This window comes from Drosophila obscura, unplaced genomic scaffold, assembly GCF_018151105.1.
Source record: "Drosophila obscura isolate BZ-5 IFL unplaced genomic scaffold, ASM1815110v1 contig_150, whole genome shotgun sequence".
Lineage (NCBI taxonomy): Eukaryota > Metazoa > Arthropoda > Insecta > Diptera > Drosophilidae > Drosophila > Drosophila obscura.
This window is the reverse complement of record NW_024542736.1, coordinates 3,895,321-3,909,750: the sequence shown is the minus strand read 5'-3', so window position 1 is coordinate 3,909,750 and position 14,430 is coordinate 3,895,321. Positions and strand designations below refer to the sequence as shown.

The 14,430-nt window shown below is 45.2% G+C and overlaps 1 protein-coding gene across 1 annotated transcript in view; it reads right to left on the bottom strand.

Annotated features, from left to right (window-relative positions):
- Nucleotides 1–14,043, bottom strand: part of LOC111067620 — a 46,347-nt gene extending 32,304 nt beyond the window's left edge. Inside the window, exon 1 of the mRNA XM_022356802.2 lies at nucleotides 13,717–14,043. The gene's annotated coding sequence lies outside the window, so the exon portion shown is untranslated. The remainder of the gene's footprint in view (nucleotides 1–13,716) is intronic.
- Between the last annotated feature and the right edge of the window lie 387 nt (nucleotides 14,044–14,430).

Genomic DNA, 14,430 nt, shown 5'->3' with positions numbered 1-14,430 from the left:
TTGACAGCAGGACAATGGGAAAAACACGCCGGGATATCCGGCATACAAAATTAAACAAACAATGACAAGACAAGAACTCAACATCAAGCAAGGAGCTGCGTGCGAAAACCAAACTGACCTGACCCCAAAAGGTTGCCCAAAGTGGGCGTAGGGGAGGGAGGGGGAACTGGTGAGAGGATGGGCGTGTCTGCAGCTGCCATGACGGAAGTGTAAGACACAGCAGGCAATTCTGCTGTTGCTGCTGCTGTTGCTGCTGCTGCAACAATGTGTATGCCACATAATGACACATGAGCAGGAGCCAGAGCAGGAGCCAGAGCTACAGCTTCAAGAAACATAAAAGCAATTTTCTCACATATACGAGTACACACCGACACCGACACAGAAGCCAAAAGAAAAAGTAAGGAAAAAGCAGAGCAAGGTCACGTCTTGTTGACCAACATTTTCACTACAAATGAGTACCCATTGTGGTTGCCCCAACACAAGGTATATTCAACACCCAAAACCTTATTCAGCTGGACTTCCCTACCTTCCTTACTGGATATATATTGGGGCTGTCACTGTGTGTGTGTATTGTTGCTGTTGACACAGCTCGCACTCGTTGTTGTTTGGACCAGAGTCTCCAAGTGGCCGAGAGGTGCTCCTTATTCAAGCCGAGCCGAGCAAAGAAAAGCACAAAGCTACCATCTACCATCTACCGTCTACAGTCTCACGGCAGACTGCACAAAAATGAACTTGATTTTTTAGTGTAAACCAAGCAACGAAGCAACCACCACCTGCCCACATTGTGAAGGCTAAGGCAGTTCATAGCCAACCCACTGACTGACTGGTTGCCACAGCAGAGCAGGCATAAAAACAATTGTTGTCGCTTGCTACACATTTCCCAGGCCCGGGCTTGACCCAATAGGCCCTAAGGCAGCTCGCTCTGGCTGTGGCAGGGGCGAACGAAAGCCAAGCCACTTCAAGCAGAGCAGAATCAGCAATGAGAGTGAACGTAGCCAGCTGAAAGGCAATTGTTTAAATTGGTATAACAACTTCCCAAGAAAGCAGTCGAGAAGGCAATGCAAATGAACTCGAATCGATCAAAACAAAACAAAAAGATGCACAGCCCGAGAGGCATACATACATACTCAATTACCAGGTAAATATTTACATATTACATGGGCCATATTCCTGGAAAACCCTGGAAATAAGTCGCAGGCCCAGTACTTCGATCTACTGCCCAGTACTTCTGGGGAAACTCTTGTGCCAATTCGGCACAAACTAAATCAGCCCAGGCCCAATTAGAAATGATCTAAATGGGCACCTGCTTCATTTTCACCTTTTTGTTGTGTTTTGTTGTTTGGCTTAGTGGGAGGGGAGGACTACAAGCAGCTCTTCCCCCACCCCCACCAGTGGGCAAATGAACCGGAGCCTTTGCTTGAGTCCCTAGCCTAATGCCTAATGAGCGTCAGGCCGCCAATCTTATGACTTTATGGGTCTTTCTCCATCTTGTGCGTATTCCAGTCTGTGGCGTCACCAACAGTACACACACACACACAACAACAATGGCGCCATTAGCATCGTTGTGCCTGCTCCATGGCACCCTCTTGGTGGGGGCGGAAGTTACGTTTCCGGGAAATGGTCGGAAATGGCATTTTCAAAACGAAGATTTCGTGCCGGCCCCAACGCCCACCGTCGAAAGCCATACATTGATATAACGACCATGATGATGATGGCGATGAGAGCGACCAGCTGCCGCTGCCACTGCCGCAGCCGCTGCCTAGCCGTCCGTTTGGCCCTACTTTGTAGCATCCCAGGGCAGTGTCCGTCCGGCCAGCTGTTGTTTGTATAATTTTAAGCTCAGGTAGAACGATGTCGGCAAACAACAGAAGCCAGAGACAGTCCCAGTCCCAGCCCCAAGCCCCAGCACGGGGCAGGAGTTGCCTTTAAACATAACGGAAATTGCGACAAAGACGCTTAAGCGGCTTTAAGAATGTCCTGCCGTGCGCAATGTCCTCCTATGTCCTCTCGGCATTACCACTCCGGCACCCACTTGTCGCCTAATGCAATCACAGCCAATGCCAATGCATTCGAAGTTTAAGTGCCAAAACACTTACTTAATGGAAATTACTTGAGATTGCCTCTCTGTCGTACTCCGCTACTTGACACGGCTCAGTACATCCATCGATAGGCAGATGCCAAGAGCTGAGCAATCACGTGCTCTGAAGATGCAATGCCAGGGGTTGATGGAGAGTGGCAAACGGATTGGGGTGGACTGAACTGGAGTGGAGTGGTGTGGTGTGGAGTGGTGGCATCGGTAGCCACTTGAGTGTGTCATGTCCGCACGATTTTTGCTAAAAATCATTTAACGGCAATGTGCCGGAAATGCGAGACATCGACATACCCGAACACAGACAAGCGCACAGACAGGCACAGGCACAGACAAGCACAGCAGTCAAACAGGGGCAAACAGGGGCACAGTCCGAACAGATGCGAATTTCTGCCAATTGATTGACTCGGCGCGCCAGGACATGCTGGGAGCCCAGAACACAGAGCCCAGGGAACTGTTTAAGTTTTTCAATGGCTTCGTTGTCACCAGCACGTAATACGAACGTGTACATAGTTCCGCACCACTCCCACGAACAGTGTCCCAACTCCCCCTCTAGTCTGGCTGTGTGTTTGGGTTCATGTGTGTTTGCCAATTTCAAAATTGTTGTGTTCAATCAGAAGCGTTTTGCCAAAGCCCAGACAAGTATCCACCTAAATCGACATCAGCATCGTCGAGGCATCGTCACCGTCAGCGCTCTCCAGCCCCAAGTGCTGGTCCGAGACGCACTGCGAAGGCATTCCAGCCCCAGAGCAGCCCAGAGAAATAGAAGCCCCAATAGTTGCCCAAGCCGATGGACTGTGTGACTGACATTCGATTGTGAAGCTTCAGTTGGCCAAACATTTGCCAATTGCACATTGTTTGCTGTGCTCTGCAAGCTTCACAGATGTTTGATAGTTATTGGCAGGGCATCCTCTGGCTCGTAGAGAGAACTGACGAGAAGTATAGGTACAGAGTTTTTGTTAGGAGAAGGAGAATAAATTTAAAGTTATAAATATAAATATATAATGGAAAATAATACAGACAAATAATAAAACAAAGGGTACTCACTGGAAAACATTTCCATAACCAAACTTGAAACTCTCAAAGAACGAAAATCAAACTTTGGGTCCAGTAATGGATCCCGTATGCTCTTAAAGTGCATCATGGTAAAAGTACCATTACGGTTCCATATTACAATAAATGTATGTATGTATATAGTAATACCCACTGACCCAGAAACACACACACACACACACACACACACATACACACGCATAAACGAAGCGCACGCAGAAAATGCATAAGAAAGCGCCAAAAACTTTACCCATAAATAAAAATTGAGAAACATGGAAAAGGCAAGAACCGGAGAGGAGAGGAGCAGCGGAGGGCCCACCCCAGTCCAGGTCAAAGATAATAATAATAAAAAACCGCTCAAAGATGCTGCCAAAAGGCAAGATGCAAACGAAAAAAAAAATCAGCGAAAAAGAAACACACACAGACAGGCAAACACACACACACAAAAAAATAACAACAAGAAAAATAAAGGGAAAAAAATGATGGAAAAGAGGAAACTTGAAATCTTTCTTCTTGGCGTTTTTAGCATTTTTTATTTTATTTTGCGTGGAGTTGAGTGAGTTAGCGTTGGCATTTGTCAGTTGCTGGCTGTCAGCGCACACTTCCTTGGCTCTCAGCGTCCTCCAGGCCAGAGTTCGCACTGTGTCTGCAGCTTGCCGCAACTTTTAATAAACTTGGCAAGCAATTCTTTCTTTTTTTTTTTTGCTTTGTTCCTTCCATCGCCCCGCTCCCCTTTGTTTCGTTGGTGCAAAGGTTACGCACGCACACCCAAATACTTATATATGTATGGGCTATAGGGTAGGCGAGGGCTCTCCTCGAGAGTAGAGAAGCAGAAGTTTTACAACCAAACTCAAATTGAAGCAGTTAAATGGCGTATTGTTTTGCAAAATACTTGTACTTGACCAGACCAGCGCTGCCCGGCTGGGGTGCGCTTTCAGTGAGAAGTTTCGACCAACAAATTGTCAAGTTTTACGAGTATGCATGGCCGTTTAGCAAGAGTTGATTTTTATGTGCTGCCACGGTTTTTATGTGATTTTTATGGGACCCTTCGCCCACCCCATTCTAGCGTCTTGATCACGAATCAGGTTACTTTCGATGTCATAATTTCTGGCATAGCTTAAGGGGAGGAACAGGCACTGGGACATGGTTCATTATTTTAGAACTTTCGCTGACGATGCTGCCGCATTAGACGCTAATTAGTGGCAGCTACAAAAGCAACGCCCTGCAAATTAGTGTAGCATAACTTGAGGCGCTGCAAGTGAAATATTTGCAAATTTGCGAAAGCAAGCCGCCAAGTTGTTGCACAAACGCGTATCCATGTACGTGTGAGAGTGCCTCTAACATGGCATGCATGGCATAGATTACTTTAGTATGCGTGTGTATGTTTAGTTACTGTTGCTAGTGCTGCTACTGCTACTGCTGATGTTGCTAGGTTTGCTTTTGCTTTTGCTTTGGCTGCGGCTGAAGCTGACGCTGCCAAAACTTTCAAATGAGACGCCTGCCATTGCAATTATGCTGAAAATACCATTACACCTACACAGCCGCACACTCACACACACACACACACACACACAACTCGCCACCCCGCAGCTCCCGTCTGTGGCACAGTTTGGTGCACTAATTAAAGAAAACTCCACCACAGAACGCAGAGCAGAGCAGAGCCAGAGGGAGACAGAGCCGAGCAGCGAACGCACACCCAATCTGCCTCGGCGATTGTTCAAACATTTGCATAAATTGCTGCACAAACTATTTAAAGCAATAACTAAAAGTAATTTGTTTTGCTTCGCAAAGCACAACGACGCCTTGTGGCTGCTCAAATATTTGCACAGTTGTTTGTTGCACAACAGAAAGAAAAAAAGCCGAAATGAAATTAAACAAAACCAAACCAAACCAAACCAAAGGAAGCCTAACCGCACTAAGATTGAGAGCAGCCTGCACAGACATCGCCAGTTGACATCGACCATTATTTATTTATGCCTTCGCTAGTTGATTTATTTATAACATATTTAATATTGCTACTTGCCTGCAACGGCAGCTGCCTGTTGCCCCGGGGCTAAGCTGTTGCTTTTATCTTGGACATAAATTAAAAACGACTGCAAATTTAATGATATTCCCATATGTATGTAGATATGTATGTATGTATATGTGGGTGGGTATATACTAAGCTTGCATTCCGTGCAAAGTTTCCTGTGCCAGGAACTCTTCACTTTGCCTGTGTGTAATTTTGTTTTATTTATAAGTACTTGAAAAGGGTTCTATATATTTCGACATCACATGCTCTATGAATGCACACTTCAGGATGGGATTGCTATATCACATAGGTATGTTGTCCCATATTCCAATATAGGAATAAATGTAAGAACCTTTTTTAAATAAAGCTGTCGGTGCTGGCCAATTGCAAATTGGATGATATTATAAAATTTATAAAATTGTAGTTGCTTGGCAAACTGGAAAGCGTAGGTGTGGGTAAATCCCCAATCCGAACACCCAACTTTATGAATTTTTGTGAAACTTCTTGAAGAACTTGTCATTTACATACAAATTTGATATGCAGAAGCAGGAGGAGGAGGAGCAGCAGGCCACATGTGTCTGCCTGGGCGGCTAGACGCCGGCACTTTAATTAGCAACGCCACAGAGGGCGAGGCCCAATTTGATTTTGTTTCAGTTTTTGTAAGTGGGTTACCCACTTTCGTCCTGGCGGAATGCCTTTGATGTTGGGGGACCGAAGACCGAAGCTGGGGTTTTGGCTGGCAGCGAAACAGGGGTCAATGGAACCCGTTTTTTTGTTGTTGTTGTTTGAGGCTGCCGTTGTCACGATGTCAGATCTAACATGAGCAGAGGGTTTTTGGTTTATTTTTGCCAGAGTAAGTTTCAAGTACATAGAAGTGGCTGCCAGATACTTATGACAAGTAGCTGGGTCAGGGATTACACATTCAGCGGCTGCCATTCGGCTGCTTGGCTCTCGTTTAATAATTCACTTTCATTAGGCGAAAAATGAGTGAGAGCGGAGCGGAATAAAACAGTACTACCGCAACTTAATGAGAGCACCGCACCGCACACCCGCCGCTCCCTCCTACGCGAAATGTTTTATGCCACGAGCCACGCCCCGCTCATTAAAAGTAACCAAACTGTTGGGGACCACAAACCCAATGACAACGACAAGAAGAACAGGGGGGCAAACGGCGCCAAAAACACATGAAAAGCGGCCAAAAAGGCAGGCAGGCAGGCAGGCAGCAAGGAGCTTTCAGGTCTCTCTCTCTCTCTCTTCTCCAGTCTGTTCGTCTCAGTCTCGTTTTGCCGCGGATTCACCCATTGCCCGTCCCCCGTTTTGCTGGCTTCCTGTTCACGTTACAGCTATCAACGCTAATGACAAAAGCGCGCAAAGTTTGCATTTACTGGGAAAGTGAAAGGACACTAAACATGCCCACAGGGTGTGTCCAGCACAGAAATCACAAAAGAGCATAAAATTAGCGAACGACGTCGCCTCTCTCTCTATCTCTCTCTCTGCCCCACTCAATCTCACAGCCAGTCCCTATCTCTTCTTCTCTGCATCTTCCCACAGCTACACTCGGAGAAACAATGCGTCTTTTGCTGGGAATGTCAGAATCAAATTCGCAACGGTATATACACTCTCTTTGATGGATTTCAAGTACATAGAAGTGGCTGCCAGATACTTATTATTGTTACTATTATTGAAAAGCAATCTTGAAGGATGTGCATGCAAAATATTCTTTGCTCTTATTTAGATTCATTTAAGCACATATTTTTTTGCGAGTGTAGCCGTACTATGTTTCGTTACTTTATTTTAAAATTCGCCACGACATAGATTTAATGGAGTGGGCGGGCGGTTGGGCATTGGGATGGGAATATCTGGGACAGTGTCCCAGTCCAAGCTGGTGGCTCTACAAGCACTCCCATGATGAATTCATGCCCATCATTTTGCTTGTAACCAAACTTGTGATTGTTGCATGTTGTTTTTTCCGTTGTTCTTTTTTTCGGTTGTGGTGTCGGTGGTGGATACACTGAGCCGGGCTGTGCTGTCCTGATTTTTCATCCTAGTCCCCGTCACAGCCAACCATCCATCCATCCATCCCCCCATCCATCCCTCTAGCCAGCCAGCGCACTTACACGAGTTGGTCATTAGCTACGCCTGCCAGCAAATTATTTGTCTGGGTGCGGCAATGGTCGACCATATTGTTGCTGTTGATGCTGCTGCTTCTGGTACTGGTTCTGCTGCTGGTGGTGCTTCCCTTGCTGTGGTTCTTGTCATTGTGGCTCTTGTAGGCGGTTATGATAAACATCAGCAGGCAGCCACACTGATGCAGGCAGCATCAACGGGGGATGGCTGGGTGGTTGGGGACTGTTGGGCGGGTTGCTCCCTTTTGTTGGCCAGTGGAGCACAAATTTTCGCGTGCGTTGCGCCACAAGTTTAATTTTACAGATGGCCATTACTGTGGTTGTTGTTGCTGTTGCTGTTGCCGTTGGTTTGAGGTTTGTTGAAAATGTTCATGTCAAGTACTTAAATTTGTTGTCCCTGCCTCTGTCTCTCTATCGCTGTTGTTGCACGAATCACCGGGGGAGCCATGAGAGCTTTGTGGAAATAGAAAAATTGTTGGTCATGGAACATGCTAAAAAATTAACGCAATTTTTGTTATATTTTATTCATGTAATATGGGAGGAGTGGTTATGTCAAGCGGGTGTGTCTGTGTCTGTCTGTGTGTGTGTGGCAAATTACAGGAATTAGTGTAAGTGTGGCGAATTTATTTTGGTGTTTTCTCTTGGCAACTTTTATGATTTATTTAGCTCTGCCTCTGCGTTTCTCTCTATAAATAATATCTGGCCAACGATACAGCCCTCATTTAATAGATAAATAAATTCCATTAGCATTTTAATGATGTATTTTCCAGACGAAATTATATGAATATTGTATTAGCCAGCCAGACCATTTCGGCCATGCAATTTCATGGGCATTACACATATGTAGTACACAAGGTAAGCCCTGATCGAATCTAATATTAAATTGTACCGCGTCTGCTGTGTGTGTGTGTGTGTGTGTGTCCTGTGGCCCGCTATTGATTGTATTGACTAACGATTTCTTCTGACTGCTGTTCCTATAAAAATGTAAATTTTTTTTTATTGTTGCGAGATTTATTAGACGAACTGTGCGAGTATGTGTCCCCACAACTGGAAAACTGCTGATTTGCAGGGATTACTCGGCCAACAAATGTCGAGGCCATATATCTAGCTATATGTATTCGCATTCGTATATGTATGAATTGGAGAGGTTGCAGAATGCACAAGGAACAGCCATTTTTATGCCACGTGGCACAGTTTTTATGCTTTTGTGCGCCAAATTTATGATCGCCGCTAACTGTTTTTATGATTCTATTTTGATGATTGTTTGGGTTTTTCGGTCTTGCCGGTTTTTTTTTGTTTTGTTTCGAGACTTAGCTTTCGGCTTTCGGCTCAGCCTCCCCCCTTTCTGTGTTCGCGTCTTTTTTCCCCCACTGAAAACATAAATAAAATTCCGCTCCTCTGGCAGTGTCAGATTTGCATTGTTTTGGGCTATGTCTCGTTGTCAGGGGCTTTTGGTGCTTAGAGAGCATGTGTCTGGAAATAGATCACAACTCAATCGATTCAGGCCCAAGCCCTGGCACTGGCACTGGCCGAGTAAACAACGAAATAAATGTTATTATAGGCATAATAGAAATGTTAACAACGGCACGTACTAATCAAAGTCTGGCCCCGTGGGCGTGGGAGGCAGTGGGGCGCAAAAATTCCGACAGGCTGTCCTGTCGTTCTGTCCATCAAGGCCAATAGGGCGAGGAATTGACAGATTCCCACTTGAGTATGCCAGAAATGTAGTCTGGGAAATTGCATAAAAGCATGATTTAATGAATTTCCGGCAATAAAATAATTTAATTTTGGCCTAGTCAGTCAGGCAGCAGGAGAGCAGCAGGGGAGCAGCAGGGGAGCATCAGGGGAGCAGCAGCCGGAGAACTCTCTGGCTCATCATTAAAAACGTCAAGAGGCTTGCCGAAAAATGCTAAGAAAAAAAAAAAAGTGCGCAAATCTCCGCATAATTTAATAACGTCAAAGTTGTGCGTCCCCTAGATAGGTGGGGCCCGAAGGAGGCTGTGTGTCGCATAATAAAACTCCAGGCAGCAGGCTGGCAGCCAGGCAGGAAGAAGCCTAAGAAGAAGACGATTTTTGGGCCCTGTTCGGCTCGGTTCGGCATGACTTGGCGCCGACATGCGAGTACATGGCAGCCAGGCTAATCTATGAGATGTGCGAGCTGGCACCTAAGCCAGCAGCTTTGATATTTCAGCATTAGCTCCATTAAAGTCAACATTATGAATTTTAATTTCGTGCACTTTATGGCGGCGGCCACATAAGCCGTGTCTGTGTCAATTAAGTGGCAAGACGTGCCAATGCCAGACCTGGCAGGTCTTCCAGCATTTGTCGGCTTCTGCTCCAGCTTGGGCCAGCCAGCTCCTCCAGAGCAGCCAACAATTGCTGCTGGCTGGAAAACAAAGCCACAGACAAAAGTTGAAAGCCAGCAAGAAGACGTCAGCAGGGGGGTGGGGGAACTGAGACTGAGACTGATTCAGCAATCGCCTTACAAGTGCAATGTCAATTTGTGCACAAAAGGATAATAAGGATTTATGTCAAATGCTGGCGCTGTTTGAGTCTTGCCAATATTTTCACAGATGACTGCACTTGCTGGCTGGCAGTGAAAATAAAACGCGGCTTAAGCACCAGCAGCAGAAGCAGCAGCAGCAGCCGGAGGAGGAGCAGCCAAAAAATCAGAGAGCTCACTCAGGGGATTCCAAGAGACTCTTGTCTTGTCTGTCTGAGGGGGGGCGGCGTATGCTCCATCCACTGGCAAAGTTCGAGAAAGTTCAACGATTGAACTTTGCACTCGAGCACCTAATGGCTACTTAACTTATTAATTTCCTGTATTAGCAGAAACATTTCCACAAGCGACTCTCATTAAAAGTGCATAAATACGAGTACTTCAGCCGAGACAGGCCAAGTAGCTGAAAGCAATTTTGCCAATACTCGTCGTCCGATGATGCCCTAAACCAAGCCGCAAAACTCACTTGAAAAGTTCTTAACTTTCACCAGCAACAAGAACAACAGCAACAACCTTAATAGCCCGAACAAGCCCAACTTTCGCTCCGAGCTCAGAAAGTGCGCTTTGATGCTTTTTCACAAGTTTTTAGTGATTTTTTGTTGTATGTTGTAGCCTGCTTTGGGTGAGGGCTCTACAGACCCGCCCATACACCCAGACAGAAGGGTCAGGGGCTGGCACTGGGGCAGGGGCTGGAGCTGTAGCAGGGACAGACGAGGGACCACCAAAAGCAATCAGTTTGCGGTACACAATGTGGGCCAGAGGTAGGATACAGAGTCCCCAGCTTTGATAGAAATCATGCTGAGTTGTGAAACGTAAAATTGAATTTACTTTTTCAGCATTCCGCAGCTCCCACGTCCCACGTCCAGCACCCAACCCCTAGCCCACCTCACTCACACCCAGAGCCTGTGATTTTCCATGTGGCAGACAGTTTTTCACGCTTTTCACCACCAATCGGCAGTGGACAGAACTTTGCCGACTCAACCCAGTCATAAATCATTAGGCATTTTCCATATGCAAACGGTCTGGACTCGGGGCCTGGCTGTGTGTCCTTCTGCCTGCCTGCCTGTCTGCTTGTCCAGTGTGCCATCTTCATTGGTGTTATCACTAATCCCAGCATTAAATTCGGCTTTGACTTTCATTTACTAAAGATATAATACAAATTTCCGCACTATCCGCCGCTGTTTGGCCTGGATGGGTTTGGGGTGCCGCCTCGTGCTACCCACATCAAATGTACAACATTTCCTTTCACAGCAAACGGCAAAGTGGAAAACAGAATTTGCTGGTTTTGCAACAAAAGTTAATGATTTTGTTTTTGTTTGTGTGTGTTTGGCAAGCTCATTGAAATTTATAACTCCATTCGGTTGAGGCTTCTCGCAGTGCCACCCTCCTCCTCCTGCTCCTCCTTTCTGTGGAATGTCTCCCCCTTCTGCGGTAATCAGCTTAAAGTAGCCGCCGAGACCAAAGTGGAATTGAATTCAATTGAATTGAGCTGTCTGCCCGTTGTTACGAGTATTGTTGTGCATGTAACTGTTGTGGCATTGGTCATGTTTGCATCTATTCGTGTTTATTTAAATGTAATTAATCTGTACGGAGGTCGGCGCCCGAACTCAGGTTCACTGTGAGGTTAGGGCTTAGGCAATTAGTTGGGAGTGAGCTCGCAGAGAACCCGGGGGCAGGACTGGCTCCGAGAAGCAAGCAGATGATGGCAAATCTCATTTCCCACACTTTGCAACTCAAATGATAATCCTTGTTTACCATTACAGGCTAAGGATGCTCTGGCCACTGGCCATTGTGGCTAGAGTAAACTAAGCAAAGCAGATTAATTAATAATAGAGCTAAGTAGATAAACATCTTTGGGAAATTTCCTGGAAAATGATAAGCGATTGCAATAAAAAAAACAAGATTTAAATGCAGTAAAGGTTTCAAGCATTCAGAAATACTTTTACCAGCAATGAGCTTTCACCTAATAATAATTCAAAGCAATTAAACTGGTCTTTGAAATTTCTTGGATGCATTCAAATGGAAACAGGATTAAAAAAGAGCAAAACATTAAAGCAAGAATGAAAGCACAGAGCTAAAAGCAGATTCCATGTAATAAGAGAGGCAAGAGAATAATAATCTTCCCTTGGAATATGCTTGCAAAGAGAAACAGTAAACGATAATATTCCCGGAAAGTTATTTATATCCTTTGGACATTTTAATCCAAAATAAGAGATGTAGCAGCTTATTAGCTTATAATATTTTAGCTTATTATCATTTGCAGTAAATTCGCAGAAATAAAAAGCAGTTTCCTAGTGAATTGTCTTACAAAAATATAGAAAGTCAATGAAGTAATCAACGACCAAAAATTTCAAAGAAATAAAAGAGCAGCATCCACCTTAGACAACACCAAAAGATCTGATGTTGGCTTTTAAATGTTCAAGCACAATGCAAGCGAACCCCAGTGTAATTAATCCAATTTTCTTGTACCATATTTCACACTTAAAAATCAAACTCTGGCAATTTGTTACACTCACTCGCACCGCACCGCACGCACCCGAAACCGAAACCAAAACCGAGACAACGATACACATGAGACACCATTGAGCGGAGTGGGTGGCTGTGGATTGGATCCATGGGAACCATGCGGAGTGGGGTGTTCGGTTAGTACGTGAGCCCCGCTAAAAGTTGTGCAAATAAATGGCAGTGAAATTTTATAGCACACTTGATAATTTCAGCAATAATTCAGCGCAGCTAATCACCGCATAAATAATCTTAAGGACAGCAAAGCTTAGCCCATCCTCCAACCCCCGCAGCTCCGTGCCACTGGCACTGCCAAAACAGCTAAATATATATGGATATATATAGATTTGTATATATTTATATCTATATATTGGACAGTATGCATAGTGCAAGAGGCGAGAAGAACAAACATTAAGAGATGCGGGGGACAGACAGACGGAGACAGCAACTGTGACTGGGATCGGGAGACAGACTGTGCTGGGTGACTGGGATACGAACTGGGACTGGGACTGGGGCACGGAGTCTAGCAGTGCGCTGGCTAAGCGGCGGAATAGGGGAGCAAATAAAAGCAACCAGGACCAGCATCCAAAACTCATGAAATCGAGAACTCGGTCGAATGGAACGTGAGCGAAATTTTTGCTAACGAATGTTGACTTTGCCAAAGTACTAAAATCAAATAACAGCAACAGCAGCGGCAAACGCTACAGCAAATCAAACAAAATCAACAATCACTTGGTAAAAGTTAGCCCAAGTTGATGAAGACAAACGTTATGTATACGTAAGCGTATACGTATACGTATACGGACCAAGTTGGTTGGGCAACTATTTGGCCATAATAATACAACAAAAATTAATAAAAATGGCCAAACAACAAGCTGCCTGCTGTCTGATGTCTGCTGCCGCCCCTCCCTTTGCCCGAATTCGTAGCCAACTTGTGGATCTTTCAGTATTTAAGCCAAGTAAACAAGCAACGCAAATCCATAAAATTAACTCGCCGCAGAAGCGACAGCAGCTGGCAAAGTCAGCACCAGTCTCCAGTTACAGGTTCGCTTCCAGGCTCAGAACAGAAACAGAACCAGAGCCAGAGCCAGACCCAGACCCAGTGCTGAGTTCCTGTCTGTCAGAGAAACTGGCAGAAATGTAGGTTATACACACAAACACAATAGAAGTGGATACGTTGCGTATACGCCGCATGTGCCACACAAATAGGAGAAAGGAAATAAAAAGCGGCAGCCAACAACAAAATAAGAAATTTAATGCGAACGCTGCGTGAACCAAAAGTTTTAAAGCAACAAAAAAAGCACTGGGAATGGCTATAATTTGTATAACTTTATGGCGGTACAGGATAGCAGGCAGCAAAACACCCAAAAAACCCACACAAAAAAAAACACAAACAAAAAGCGGAACAAAATAGAAACTCGCTTGAATAATTTACCAGAAATTGTGAAGACTCCAAGGAATCCAACTCGAACTTAGTGTATGCCTATAGTTTAGCTGGGGACTATGTTTAGTTAATTGGAGTGTCACTGCTTGCACACTGCTTGCTTGGTATTTATATTCCTTGAAATTTTTTGTTGTTGTTTTTCCTTTATGTTTATTTCACTTTTATTTTTTTTTGTATTAATTTTCTTCTTTTTTATGTTTTTTTTTTATTTTGCGCACAAAACGATTCGTTGGCCCAATGCGGTGCACCGCTTTCTTTCCACTTTCACTGCCAAACCGACCGTTAAATTCAACGTTCGCCACGCATCTGACAGATTCGCTCGCTGGCCATCAGATATGCACGGAGGCTGTGCACGCACCCAAGCCATCGTCAGAGTCCTACTCGGCTCTGGCTCTCGCCTTGCTTCGTCCCGATTCGTTTGCTCCAGCTGTCGTTTCCGCTCGGAATGTGTGAGAGAGAGAGAGGGGTTCTGGCCAATTCGCCGCGTGGGTGCCAAGCCATCCAAAGTTGGCTATGGTCAGGGCTAAGAGAGCGTGGCCACAAAAGAGCACAGCGGGAACAGCTGAGCGTAGAACAGTTTTAGAAATCCAATTGAAGAGAGATCCCAGTGCAATAGCATATAATTCCTGTTGCGACTCGCAAAAGTAATTTCAAATACTGGGAACAAATGATTTTAAATTTAACAGCTGTTCCACATGTCAGTGC